The sequence below is a fragment of the Phoca vitulina genome, unplaced genomic scaffold (genome assembly GCF_004348235.1).
Source record: "Phoca vitulina isolate PV1807 unplaced genomic scaffold, GSC_HSeal_1.0 scaffold8, whole genome shotgun sequence".
NCBI lineage: Eukaryota > Metazoa > Chordata > Mammalia > Carnivora > Phocidae > Phoca > Phoca vitulina.
Window position 1 is genome coordinate 22,344,315 of NW_022589711.1, and position 13,143 is coordinate 22,357,457.

General features: G+C 33.6%; 1 protein-coding gene across 14 annotated transcripts in view; it reads left to right on the plus strand.

Annotated features, from left to right (window-relative positions):
* The window catches only part of EPHA6 (EPH receptor A6), an 811,402-nt gene that overhangs the window by 157,596 nt on the left and 640,663 nt on the right, over nucleotides 1–13,143 (plus strand). Inside the window, exon 1 of one of the 14 annotated variants that reach the window (XM_032406368.1) lies at nucleotides 8,243–8,315. The exons of the other annotated variants lie outside the window; for them this stretch is intronic. The gene's annotated coding sequence lies outside the window, so the exon portion shown is untranslated. Of the gene's footprint in view, nucleotides 1–8,242; nucleotides 8,316–13,143 lie in introns of those variants that run through there. 14 annotated transcript variants of the gene reach the window in all.

The window sequence follows — 13,143 nt, forward strand, 5'->3', positions numbered from 1 at the left end:
TTGGCGGGAAGCCTGTTTCTCCCTCTCCCACTCCCCTGCTTGTGTTCCCTCTCTCTCTGTCTCTCTCTCTGTCAAATATATAAAATCTTAAAACAACAACAACAACAACAACAAAAAACAGGAGAGTAAAAACTAAGAAAAGAAAATGTTTGTATACCTTAATCACTAATCTAGTAATAGTTGCATTCATTTGTCATCTCCACATAGAATACCAATAGGCAGAGTCAAAGTAGGCTAACTCAGGTCTCCACCCACTCAAACTCCTGCAAATCCTTGGCCACTTCAGCTATTTCTGGGACTTTTACTCAGAAACTCTCCCTTACAACTAAGGTTGAGGATTTTGTTACTGAGTCTACTGTAGGTTGGCTTTCTCTTCCTTTTGGAGGAATTCTCTACTGATTTTCACAGGTTATTGCAACAATATAGTGAAAAGACTTCTTTAGGGTGCAGCAGATTGCCAGACATGTTTGGGTATTTCTGTGTCTACAACGGAGACAATCTAAGTTCATGTCCAGAAAACTCATCATCTGTCACACAACAGAGTTCTGGTGTTTCCTCCTTGTTAAAACAAAAGTGAAGAGATGTGCAAAAACATCAAGTAGGTGGGAAAAAATATTGTAGTTTAAGCAGTGATCTCTCCTAGACATGTTTATGTAAAGTGAGAAACAACATCTGTGGTGATCAGTATACATAAACCTCTAGCTTTGGGTAAAATACTACTGTCCTATTTCCAAGATACTATAACCCTGTTGCCCAATTTGCCAATATTTGAAAGGATCATTCTTTTCATGTGGCTCTTTCCCATGTTTCTCTCCCAGATATCCAAATTTTTAGGATGGTTTATTCATGTATAAGGAATGAGAGACTCTTGACTTTGGGAAACAAATTGAGGGTTGCAGAAGGGGAGTTGGGTGGGGGAATGTGGCAACTGGATGATAGGCATTAAAGAGGGCACGTGATGTGATGAGCACTGGGTGTTATATGCAGCTGATGAATTATTGAATACTACATCTGAAACTAATGATGTACTTTTATGTTGGCTAATTGAATTTAAATAAAATAAAAAAAAATTAGAAATGAGATCTAGTTGAATCTTTTTACTTTCTGGAAGAGAGGAGCCTCTTGGAAGAACCAAATTATGGCTGCCTCTTAATTCTGACTGCTTAGTTAAATGACACATTATCATCATTATTCTATGTAAGTCCTCTATTTAATCCTGCTTCCTATTCATATTCCTATTCTTTTACCATAGACAACTATTCTGTTGTATTTGAGGTGAAAACCTTTCATTTGTATATTTTCTTAGACATGTAAATTATCATATGAATATGTTATTTTGGTTTTCATAAATGATATTATACCATAGATCTCATTTTGATCCTATTTTTTATCAGCCCTATGCTTTAAGATCTGTTTTTGTTGCTCAATGTACATTTACTCTTTCAATACTAACCGCTGTGAATGTATTATGTTGCTGTCTGGTTCCACTACATTTTTCTTATCTCTGGTGATTACCTTTAACTTCCAATTACCATAAATCATGCTATGGTGAACATACTTATACATTTCCAGTTATGGACCTGAATATTTCAGTGCGGTTTATGTATTTGTGAATCTGTGTATGCATGTACATGTCTTGGGTATATACGTAATTAAAGTGTCAGAAGATTGTCCTTTGTAGTAGTAGCCTTGAGAATCTACTTCCTCATCAACAATATATGAAGTTTCTTCCTTGCCTACCTCCTGACAATACTTGAAAAGATAGAGCTTTTTCATTTTTGTCAATCTTAATGAATCTAAAATGTTATTTCAGTGCTGTTTCAGTCTAAGTTTTAATGAGTTTGTGAATCTTTTCATATACTTGGCATTATTCTATGTCCTCAGGTATTTTTTTATTGGGGTTGCTGGTTTTCTATTATTGATTTGCAAGAATTTTTTATGTAGTCTGGATATTGTAAGTATTATCACTGCAAAAAACATATCCAACTCCTTCACCTACCAATTTTGACCGTGGTGTCCTTTGTTGAATAGAAATCCTTATTTTTATATAATCAAATACACCAGTTTTTCACTTTATATTTTGTACTTTAGATTATTGTTTAAGAAGTCTTTCCCCAGCACAAAAATATTTGTATATTATACTATATATTAACTTTGAAGTTTTACCTTTCATATTTAGGTCAGTTGCCTTTGGGGATCAACATTTTTATGAGGGATTATATAGAAATCCAATTTTATTTTTCTTTATATATTGAGTGAGTTTTCTACTGAACAGCCTATCAATTGCACTGTGATTGTGTATGCACCCATTGTTTGATATTTACTTCCCATATGAGCATGGTCTTTGAACTCTACATTATTTCATGATCCATTTGCCTGTTGCTGTGCTAATATACAAAATTTTATGACTGTGGAATTATAGTATATTGTAATATCAATAGGGCAAGTCTCTACTCTAGGACCTTTTTTTTTAATAACTTAAATATTCTTGACATGTTATCCTATCCTATACATTTATTTATTTATTTATTTTTTAAAGATTTTATTTATTTATTTGACAGGGAGAGACAGCCAGAGAGAGAACACAAGCAGGGTAAGTGGGAGAGAGAGAGAAGCAGGCTTCCCGCCGAGCAGGGAGCCTGATGCGGGGCTCGATCCCAGGACGCGGGGCTCGATCCCAGGACCCTGGGATCATGACCTGAGCCGAAGGCAGACGCTTAACGACTGAGCCACCCAGGCGCCCCTGTCCTATACATTTAAAGTGTTAGTTTTCTAAAGATAATGAGCTAGTATTTATATTAGAATTCAATGTAATTTATAGATAAATGTGAGGAAAATGGACATCTTTACCCTATTAAAGCATTCCATCACTATCACAGATTGTAGTGTCCCATCCAAGAGCATTAGATGATTTTTATTTATTTATTCAGAACTTCTTTTGAGACCTTCACAGGGAGCCACCTGGAAAAGCAAAAATGTGATTCCAAGTACCACAAAGCAAAGTACCAGAAGGTTACCTCTGAAGCTGAGAGACAATACTTAATAATGGCTCAGATAAGAATGAACTGTTCTTCAAATTTGGTTGAATTTATTTAAGTCCATTACACTAGGGATTTGAGGCATTTACATTTCTGCTCTCAAGTTTGAGCCATATTTCTGTTGTTGTTGCTATTGCTGTTACTTTTTTTAGGAGAGTAATTTGTTGATATTTTGTAGTAAATAAGATCGTTATTTTTTTTTTTGAATAAAAACACCACTCTAATTCTTCTTTATTATTTAGTTTAAAATAATTGAAAAAAATATAAATCATTTTAGTATTAATGCTTCATGATGAAAAATTTTCTTTTTTACATTCAATTGAAAAATATTCCGGATTTGACTTTGTACATTCACTTATAAGATGACATAACATTTCATTGATTTACAGTGTTTTTTCCTAAATATTTTTATAGAAATATAAAAATAAAAAAGGCATAATAGGTGTTCAAAGTGAGTATCTTATAAATATAAATATATATTTTTAGATTGTTATATTTTTATTATCAGAAGTATATGAATTAAGTAGAATTAAATAGGAAAACTTTTGGAACTAGGCTTGGAAACTATGTTTAATAATGATTTTGTGCTGACACATGGAATGTAAATTCCATTCCATATATAAACATAAAATTATAAAAAATTTAAAAATTCATAAATCATGAAAAGGAAAGTAAAATTAACTGATAATTCCCTCTTTGAGAAATAACCCCTGCACTGTTATTCCAGTGTTTTAAGAGATCTTTCCTTAGCTCTGTGTGGATATCTGTACTTTCTCTGTGAATATGTGTGTGTGTGTGTGTGTATATATATATATATGTAAATACACACATTATTATGATATAATATTTTATGACATGGGTTATATAATATATAATAAATTATGTATAACTTACATATTATGTAATATATGCATATATTTTTCAAAATGGAAACTATAGTTCACTCATTTTATTTTTTTATTTTACTTTTATTAGCATGTTTGTTTTTTAAAAGTTTTTATTTTAATTCCTGTTAGTTAACATACAGTGTTATATTAGTTTCAAGTATACACTATAGTGATTGAACAATTTCATATATCACCTGCAACTACTAGTGAACTCGTAATTACCATCAACTATTTAACCTCCCCCACACCCCTCTGGTAACCATCAGTTTGTTCTCCATAATTAAGTGTTTCTTGATTTGTCTCTTTTTTTTTTTCCTTTGCTCATTTGTTTTGTTTCTTAAATTCCACGAGTGAAATCATATCTCTGACTGACTTATTTCACTTAGGATTGTACCTTCTAACCTCATCAATGTCATAGCAAATGGCAAGATTTCATTCTTTTTTATGGCTAAATAATATTCCATTATATATTATTTAGTAAATATCACATCTTCTTTATCCATTCATCTATCAATGGACACTTGGGCTGCTTCTATAATTTGGCGATTGTAAATAATGCTGCTATAAACAGGGGTGCATGTATCCCTTTGAATTATTGTTTTTGTATTCTTTGTGTAAATACCCAGTAGTGAGATTGCTGGATCATAAGATAGTTCTACTTTTAACTTTTTGAGGAACCTCATACTATTTTCCAGAGTGGCTATATCAGTTTGCATTCCCACCAACAGTGCAAGAGGGCTCCCCTTTCTCCACATCAGGGTAATGGTGGTCTCATAGAATGAATTTACAAAATTTCCTTCCTTTTCTATTTTTTGGAATAGCTTGAGAAGAATACATATTAACTCTTTTTAAATGAAGTCCAGAAGCCATCTGGCCCTGGACTTTTGTTTGTTGGGAGTTTTTTGATAACTGATTCAATCTCCTTGCTGGTTATTGCTCTATTCAAATTTTCTGTTTCATCTGTTTCAGTTTTGGTAGTTTATATGCTTCTAGGAATTTATCTGTTTCTTCCAGGTTGTCCAATTTGTTGGCATATACTGTTTCATAATATTTATAATTTTATTTTGTGTTTTGTTACTTCACCTCTCTCTTTTTGTTTCTTGATAAGTCATGGCTAGAGATTTATCAATTTTGTGGATTTTTTTCAAAGAACCATCTCCTGGTTTCATTGATCTGTTCTATTGGGGTTTTTCTTTTTTTTAATTCCTATATCACTTATTTCTGTTCTAATCTTTATTACTTCCTTCCTTCTGCTGATTTTAAGTTTTGATTGTTGTTCTTTTTTTTAGTGGTGTCTTTATCTGGTTATTGTTCTTTTTCTAGCTCCTTTAGGTGTAGGGTTAGGTTATTTATTTGAGATTTTTCTTGCTTCTTGAAGCAGACCTATATTGCTATCAACTTCCCTCTTAACATTGCTTTTGCTGCATCCCAAAGTTTTGGATAATTGTGTTTTCATTTTTGTTTGTTTCTATGTACTTTTTTATTTCCTGGTTGACCCATTCATTGTTTAGTAACTTGTTATTTAACCTCCATGTATTTATGGTCTTTCCAGATTTTTTTCTTGTGGTTGACTTCTAGTTTCATAGCATTGTGGTCAGAAAAGATGCATGGTATGAATTCCATCTTGAATTGTTGGGGCTTGTTTGTGGGCTAATATGTGATCTATTCTAGAAAATGTTCCATGTGTACTTAAGAACAATGTGTATTCTGCTCTTTTAGGATGGAATTTTCTGAATATATCTGTTAAATCCATCTGTTCCAGTGTGTCCTTCAAGGCATTGTTTCCTTGTTGATTTTCTGTTTAGATGATCTATTGATGTAAGTGGGTTTAAAATCTCCTACTATTATTGTATTATTATTGATTATTTCCTTTTTGTTTGTTACTGACCGTTTTATGTATTTGGGTGTTCCCACATTGGGTGTATAAGTATTTATAATTATTATATATTCTTGTTGGATTGGCCCCCTCATTATTATATAGTGTGCATCTTTCTCTCTTATTATAGTCTTTGTTTTAAATTCTATTTTGAATGATTTAAGTATTGCTATTTGGCTTTCTTTTGATAGCCATTTGCATGATGAATCTTTCTCCATCCCCTCACTTTCAATCTGCAGGTGTCTTTAGGAGTAAAATGACTCTCCTATAGGCAGCATATAGATGGGTCATGTTTTTTTTTACCCATTCCATCACCCTGTGTCTTTTGATTGGAGCATCTGGTCCATTTACATTCAAAGTAATTATTGGTAAATATGTATTTATTGCCATTTTATTACTTGTTTTGTGATCATTACTGAATGTTTTCTCTGATCCTTTGTTGTCTTTCTTTCATGGTTTGCTGATTTTCTTTAGTGATATATTTGGATTTCTTTCTCTTTGTTCTTTGCATATTTATTAGTGGTTTTTGATATGTGGTTACCATTAAGTTTGTATATAACCTGTTGCACATATAGCAGTCTACATTAAGTTGATGGTCATTTAAGTTTGAGCCCATTCTTTACTCATCTCCTCCCTACATTTTAGGTATGTGTAGTTATATTTTACATCCTTTTATTTTGTGGAATTCCTTTACTGACTTTTTATAGAAATACTAATTTTTACTGCTTTTGTGTTTCCTACTTTTATACTGTCACTTTTGGTCTCTCCTCTCCACTTAAAGAGTCCCTTTTAATATTTCTTGCAGGGCAGGTTTAGTGGTCATGAACTCAATTTTTGTTTGTCTGGGAGACTCTTTATTTCTCTTCCTATCCTGAATTATAGTTTTGCTGGATAGAGTGTTCTTGGCTGAATATTTTGTCCATTCAGCATTTTGAATATATCACGCCACACCCTTCTGGCTTGGAAATTTTCTGCTGAAAAATCTCCTGCTAGTCTCATGAGTTTTCTCTTGAAAGTTATTGTCTTCTTTTGTCTTGCTGCTTTTAACATTTTTTTAACTATATTTTGCCAATTTAATTACAGTATGTCTTGGTGTAGATATGCCTTTGTTGATTTTGATGAGAATTCTCTGTGCCTGCTGGATCTGGATATCTGTTTCCTTTCTAAGATTAGGGAAGTTTTCCTCCATTTTTTCTTCAAATAAATTTTCTGCCCCCTTTTCCTCTTTAGGGACCCCTATAATATGAATGTTATTACATTTGATGGAGTCACTGAGTTCCCTAAGTCTGTTCTCATTTTGCATAATTCTTTTTTCTCTCTTTTGTTCAGTTTGATTCCTTTCTATTACTCTGTTCTCTAGGTCACTAATTCATTCCTCTGCTTCTTCCAGACTGTTGTTCATCACATCAAGCATGTTTCTCATTTCATTTATTGAGCCCTTTATCTATGCTATGTTATTCCTTTCTCTCTGTTAAGGTTCTCACTGATGCATTCTACTCTTTTACAAGTCCAGAGAGTTCCTTATGATCATTGCTTTAAATACTCCATCAGGCATGTTGCTTATATCTGCTTCACTTAGATCTCTGGCCTTTTCCTACTTATTCATTTGGGATAAATTTCTCTGCCTTCTCATTTTTTCAAAGTCACTCTGCCTATTTCTGTGTGCTAGGAAAGTCAGTTCTTGAAGGTAATGGCCTTATGAAGAAGAGGTCCTATAGTGCTCTGCTGTGTAGTTTTCCCTGTTCCCCAGGGCCTGGCACTTCTGGGCGTATCTCCAATGTGTGCTATTTGTGCACTGCTATTTTGTCTTAGACGCTTTATCCTTCACTAGTCATCTGCAACAGTCTTTGCCTATTGTGTGGAGTGCTGGTCCCTGGCCTAAATGTGACATGTTTTTGTTTTTAAAGATTTATTTATTTATTTGAGAGAGAGAGAGAGCACAAGTGGGACAGGCAGAGGAAGAGGGAGAGAGAATCCCAAGCAGACTCCGGCCATTGAAGTGGCTGATGATCATTAGACATAGTTTTACATGTGGGGCTCAATCTCATGGCCATGAGATCATGACCTGAGCCAAAACCAAGAGTCAGAGGCTTAACTGACTGAGCCACTCAGGTGCATCTGAATGTGACATGTTTTAACTAGGTGTGCTCTGGTCTGTCAGCATCACCACTGGGAGGCTCTGCAATACTCCCAAGTGGGGAGACAGAGTGTGAGCAGAGGTTTGGGCAGGTCTTCTGGGGGAGGGGATCTGCTGTGCTGGGACTGAGGCAAGAGTGACTGGGAGGGGCAGTTCTGCCAGAGTGTGTGGGGTGGTGGTGCTTGGTATAAGCAAGTTAGATAGGCAGTATCGTTGCTGTGCTGGTTCCAGCAGGTGGCTCTGTGCTTATGTAGAGAAGTCGGGGAGGCAAATGGCAGAAACCAGTTTCTTTGTTCCTGGACAGGTATCTCAGTGAACCCTGTCCTTCTGGGATGCTGTCTGAGAAGAGTGAATAACCTTCCCACTCTGTGAACCAGGTACTCTTCAGATAGCTGTTTCCATGCTCTGTGTCCATGGCCTGTTTGTCTGCCTTCTCTGTAAGAGTGCACAATGCCCTCTGGGCTGGATACCAGTCAACTCACTGACCTTTAAAACTCCAGGCTTTAAGCCCCACTGGTTGCCAGAAGTTAAGAAATTTGGTCCTTCCCATTTTGCAAGCCAGTTATTATGGGGATTCATTTTCCCTGTGTGCTTGCTGTGTTCTAGTGTGTTTCTTACTCTTCTCTGAGACCGCAGCTCCCTCCCCACCATAGCAGCTTTCTCTCCCAAACTTCCTCCACACTTCCTACTTTCTTTGATGTGGCCTCTTCTCTGCCTTTAGTTGTGGAGTTTGTTCTGCCAGAATTGCAGTTAATTTCTGGTTATTTAGGAAGATTTGATATTTAGCTAGTTATATTCATGGGTCAGCAGACCTCGTACTCCACCACCATCTTCCAGCCTACTTAACTTGTTTTATAATTCAATTTTTCCACTTAATATATCATGGACATTTTTATAAGCCATTAAATGTTCTTTTCAAAATGAATTTTAATGACTAAATGGCATTCTTTCATTTCACTATTCCACAGTTATTTTTTAAACCTTATTATGATAAAATTCTAGAAGTGGAATTTCTAGATCCATGGCTTAAGTACCTTCTTAGAATTCTTAAATATATTACCAAGTTTTTCATGGTTGGTACCCACTGTGCCAGTATTTTTTCTAGGAAGTCCTTTTACTCCTAACTTTTTGGTGTTATTTTGTATTAGTTTTTACTCTTATTAGCAACGTGCTGATGTGTGACAGTTACTCTTCCCTGTGGGTGTGTTGTGTTTTAGTTATTAGATGATTCTTTGTCTTGCTAAACACTTTTATATATTTTTGTATTTAAATTTGGAAACAAGTGTCAGAGTAAGGCTGAACAACTCTAAATAGTGAAAGAAATTAATGTCCTTGAAGAAAATTTGAAAGAGGGACTGTGGGTTGCAGTTAGATTTTGTTTATTATAAAAACCAGGAATCTTTATTTTTTAAAAGTAGATATTTAATGATTACTGTTTGATAATGATATGTATATTTTATCTTCTGTACCTTCTGTTTATATGCTGGTTTACAATTTTTTTCTTCTCATTCCCTTTATGACTCTTTTATCTGGAATTTTTTCTATCTTCTACTTTACTATATTTCTATTTTCTCAGATGAATATGTTCATTGATTATTTTCTATTGACTTGTAAACTCTTGCAATTAGTTTATTACTCTAAATATTGACTCTTTCTAGTATATGTTAGATCCTTTAAGTAAATGTTAGAGATGATGCTAGCTTTGAATGTAAGCTTTTAACTGTGGGAATCATATCTATTTAAGCATGTAGTACCTAGTTTAATTCTAGGTCCTTTTGATTTTTATCTACTTAGGAAATATGCAATGTTTTGCTTACTGGGCTTATGAATTATATATTTTCATAGAAAAAATGCAATAAAAGCAAACATACAGAGACATGTATATATTTTTGTGTATTTCAAGAGTGTATCTATATAAAAATATTTCATAAATATTTACTGATAATACCCTCATGTTCTTCTATTTCTTAAAAATATTGGATTAATCAGAAGTATACATGATAATTAGCATCCAGTCATTTTTGTCTTTTACAAAGTACCTAAGTTCAGAAGCACCTAAGTTCATTGGGTCCATATAATGTATTTCAGAGCTGAAAGATTTATGTTCCCAACATGACCTTAAAATTCTGTGTGATGCATCATAAGTTTTATTACTATGCTAACAGCAATTTTCGTTTATTACTCTGTAGAATATAATATGTAGTACTCAGGGATAGTTTTTTCCTTGAAGTTTGCAGGATGAACGGTTGCTAAGCATTGTTATTTAGTTAGCTTCAAATATTATTTTGCTTTTTTTCTTTTTCCTAAGAAAAGATTAATGGAACTTTTTCTAAAGGTTGTTTGATATAACAGGGTAAGTTCATTACACTGGCTTATTGCACAGTAATGATTGTGTCAGATCCTATATAAAGGCATGCAGTTCTTTTAAATTGTTATACAGAAAGAATATAATATATCTAAACTATACTGTAGGTCGTTAATAATTTGAGAGATTAAAAATAGGGTGTAGGGGAAAATTCTCAACTTGGCCCAGCAGTGTAAAATTTTCCTTCTAATTACTACTAACTTGTTATTCTACAATAATTTTTTAATAACTGGAAATCAGTCCCGCAGAGTTATTTGAAAAGAATAGTGCCGGTGCTTTTATACTTTTCCCATTATATATGCATTTATATGCTGTGTTTAAGAATCATTGAATACAAATATGCAAATTTAATGAGTGTAACCTATTGTAATTTTATTCAAGTCAGACATTCATATATGGCACATGTAATTTATATCTTTATGTCAGTTAATTAACGCAGACAAGTATGTTTGAAGCCATTGGAGTGGCTGATAATCATCAGACATAGTTTTACGTGTAGGACTTTGATGTCAAGTTTTGACCTACCAGGAACCATTCCCATGGAAATGTAGTCCTGGGTAGAGTTATACTTTTAATTGAATTGTGGAGGTCTAATATAATTTGAAAAAACAAGTCAAAATCGATATTTTTGTGAAGTGTTAAACAACATATGGACCAGAACATAAACTAAGAAGATATGTACAGAATCATCTTCTTGCTTTGGAATAATCTCTATAAATTTATTTTACACATTACATGTCTATAATAAGAAAGCACTCTTCTCCAGATTTCTGCATGAGGATTGTGCACTGCACCAGACCTTTTCTTGTCATAGCTGCCATAACTTCTCCGTTAACAAATCCAGTAGATATCAGGCTGTCTTTATTGTACTGGACCTTTCGGCAGCATTGGATATGCTTAAATACTTTCTCTTTCATTAGTCATTTTCTTCCATAATGTGTACAGAACACCACTCTCTTGGAGGTTTCTTCTCCCAACTTGCATTAACATATACAGTTTGAGTATTCATTTATTTCATACTTTGTAAGAATTACCAATTCATAATTTAATATACTTACATATTCTATCTTTTAAAGTAGAAAATTAATGAGAATCAGGGCTATCGACTTTATTAGTAATTAGAGCAATGATGGATGACTTGACTGGGTCAGTGAGTAATCCTTTTTAGTCCTTCTCTATTAAAGGATACCATCTAAGCAGCCTGGGTATTATTTTAGCTGCTCAGTTCACTCTCTCTTCTGGTGTAGACACGTATTCCTGATTCCATTTTCCTTTCCTTTTCCTCCCTCCCTCTTGAAATCATACATAGACATATAGAGACAGAGCACCTCTCAGTTCTAAACCTGAGTCTTCATCCTACCTTAAAATCGTGTGTCTTAGCATAATGCTGGCTGACTCATCTGATGTTTGCAGGCTTCAGTTAAGTCATCTGATATTTTTATGTTCAGCTAAGTCATTGTGAAAGCTCTAAAATAAGATGATTAGTTTAAGAGATAGCTCAAAGTGTATATATCTCTCGATAATGTGTGATATTTAGAATCCTGATTTAAAAAGTAATAGGTCTCCCATTAGTGGAAGCATTCAGAATTGGTTTACAATTCAAGCCTTCTATTATTCATGTCTACGTTCAACAAATACATAAAACCTACTATAATCCTGGTGTTGTATCCCACTGGTACTAAGGATAGAGTGATGAACAAAACAAAGTGCCTGCCCTCAGAGAGAATGCAAGCTACCTAAATTTATTTTAGTTCAAAGACTCCATAGGGACCAATAGGACTTTTCAGATACTTGTGCTTTTGACTCTTCTGTTTTCTTTGTAAACTAAAGAAGTCAACTCCCTCTTTTAAGTCAGTGTCCTCATACATAAAACCAGGATTTGTATATGTTTTCAATATATGCAAAGTCCTCTGGAAACTAGCAAGGTATTCATGTATTGTTGAATATAAGGCAGAGTAATTCAGATGAATATTTACCATATCTTTATTGTAGAAATCATATTTAAATATGACATTTACAGCATCTTCATTGTTCAAGAGAAAAATCTCAACTTTTTTATACCAATTAAGGCTTTCAGACATTCAGAAGATAGACTCTAAGAATTTTTAATCTTCATATGACAATTTTTTATGGGAAGAATCATTTCTTCTTAATGGAAATTATCTTTTTTCCTATAATATTTTGATCCTGTTAATAGGACAAATGCACCAAAAATAATAAATTTATTTATAAAACTTACTTAGTCTCAGCAGTTGTCTTCTAGACATGTCATTGATTCATTCTTTTTTTAATTAAGTATCTTTGTAGTGCTAATAAAAAAATTTTATGTTTGCCCAAAGTGAAATAGAAATGTATCTGCACATGATACATTTTGCTTCTTGTTTTATTCTCTGAAAGTAGTTTTCATTTAAATGCAGAACCTTCACTTTTCTGCTGCAAAAACAGATTTATGTTATTAACTACATGCCTAGCAGCGGAATTCAGGGCACTAATTTTCTAAGTTTGTGTCAGTATATTGATTCAAAGTGAATATTTAAGTGTTTCTGAGGAAAATATCACATTAGAATAAGAAAGCCCCTTTAACAAGCTTTTCTTTGATTGAGAATATTAGATGCTTATGATTTAAAAATTAAGCCCCCACTACAATGTTACCTAAAGACATGCCTACGTGCATTCAACAGCTTTAGTTTATTTGGATTATGCAAGGTAAGAGGTAAAATATTTGGAACAAATCAAATATATGCCATTTTACCAAATGAAGGCTTGTCTTCATTGTCAGCTCTTCTGTTTTTATCATTCTTAGAATGATGCTGAAGGTTTTCTTCCCCTGTCTCCCTTTC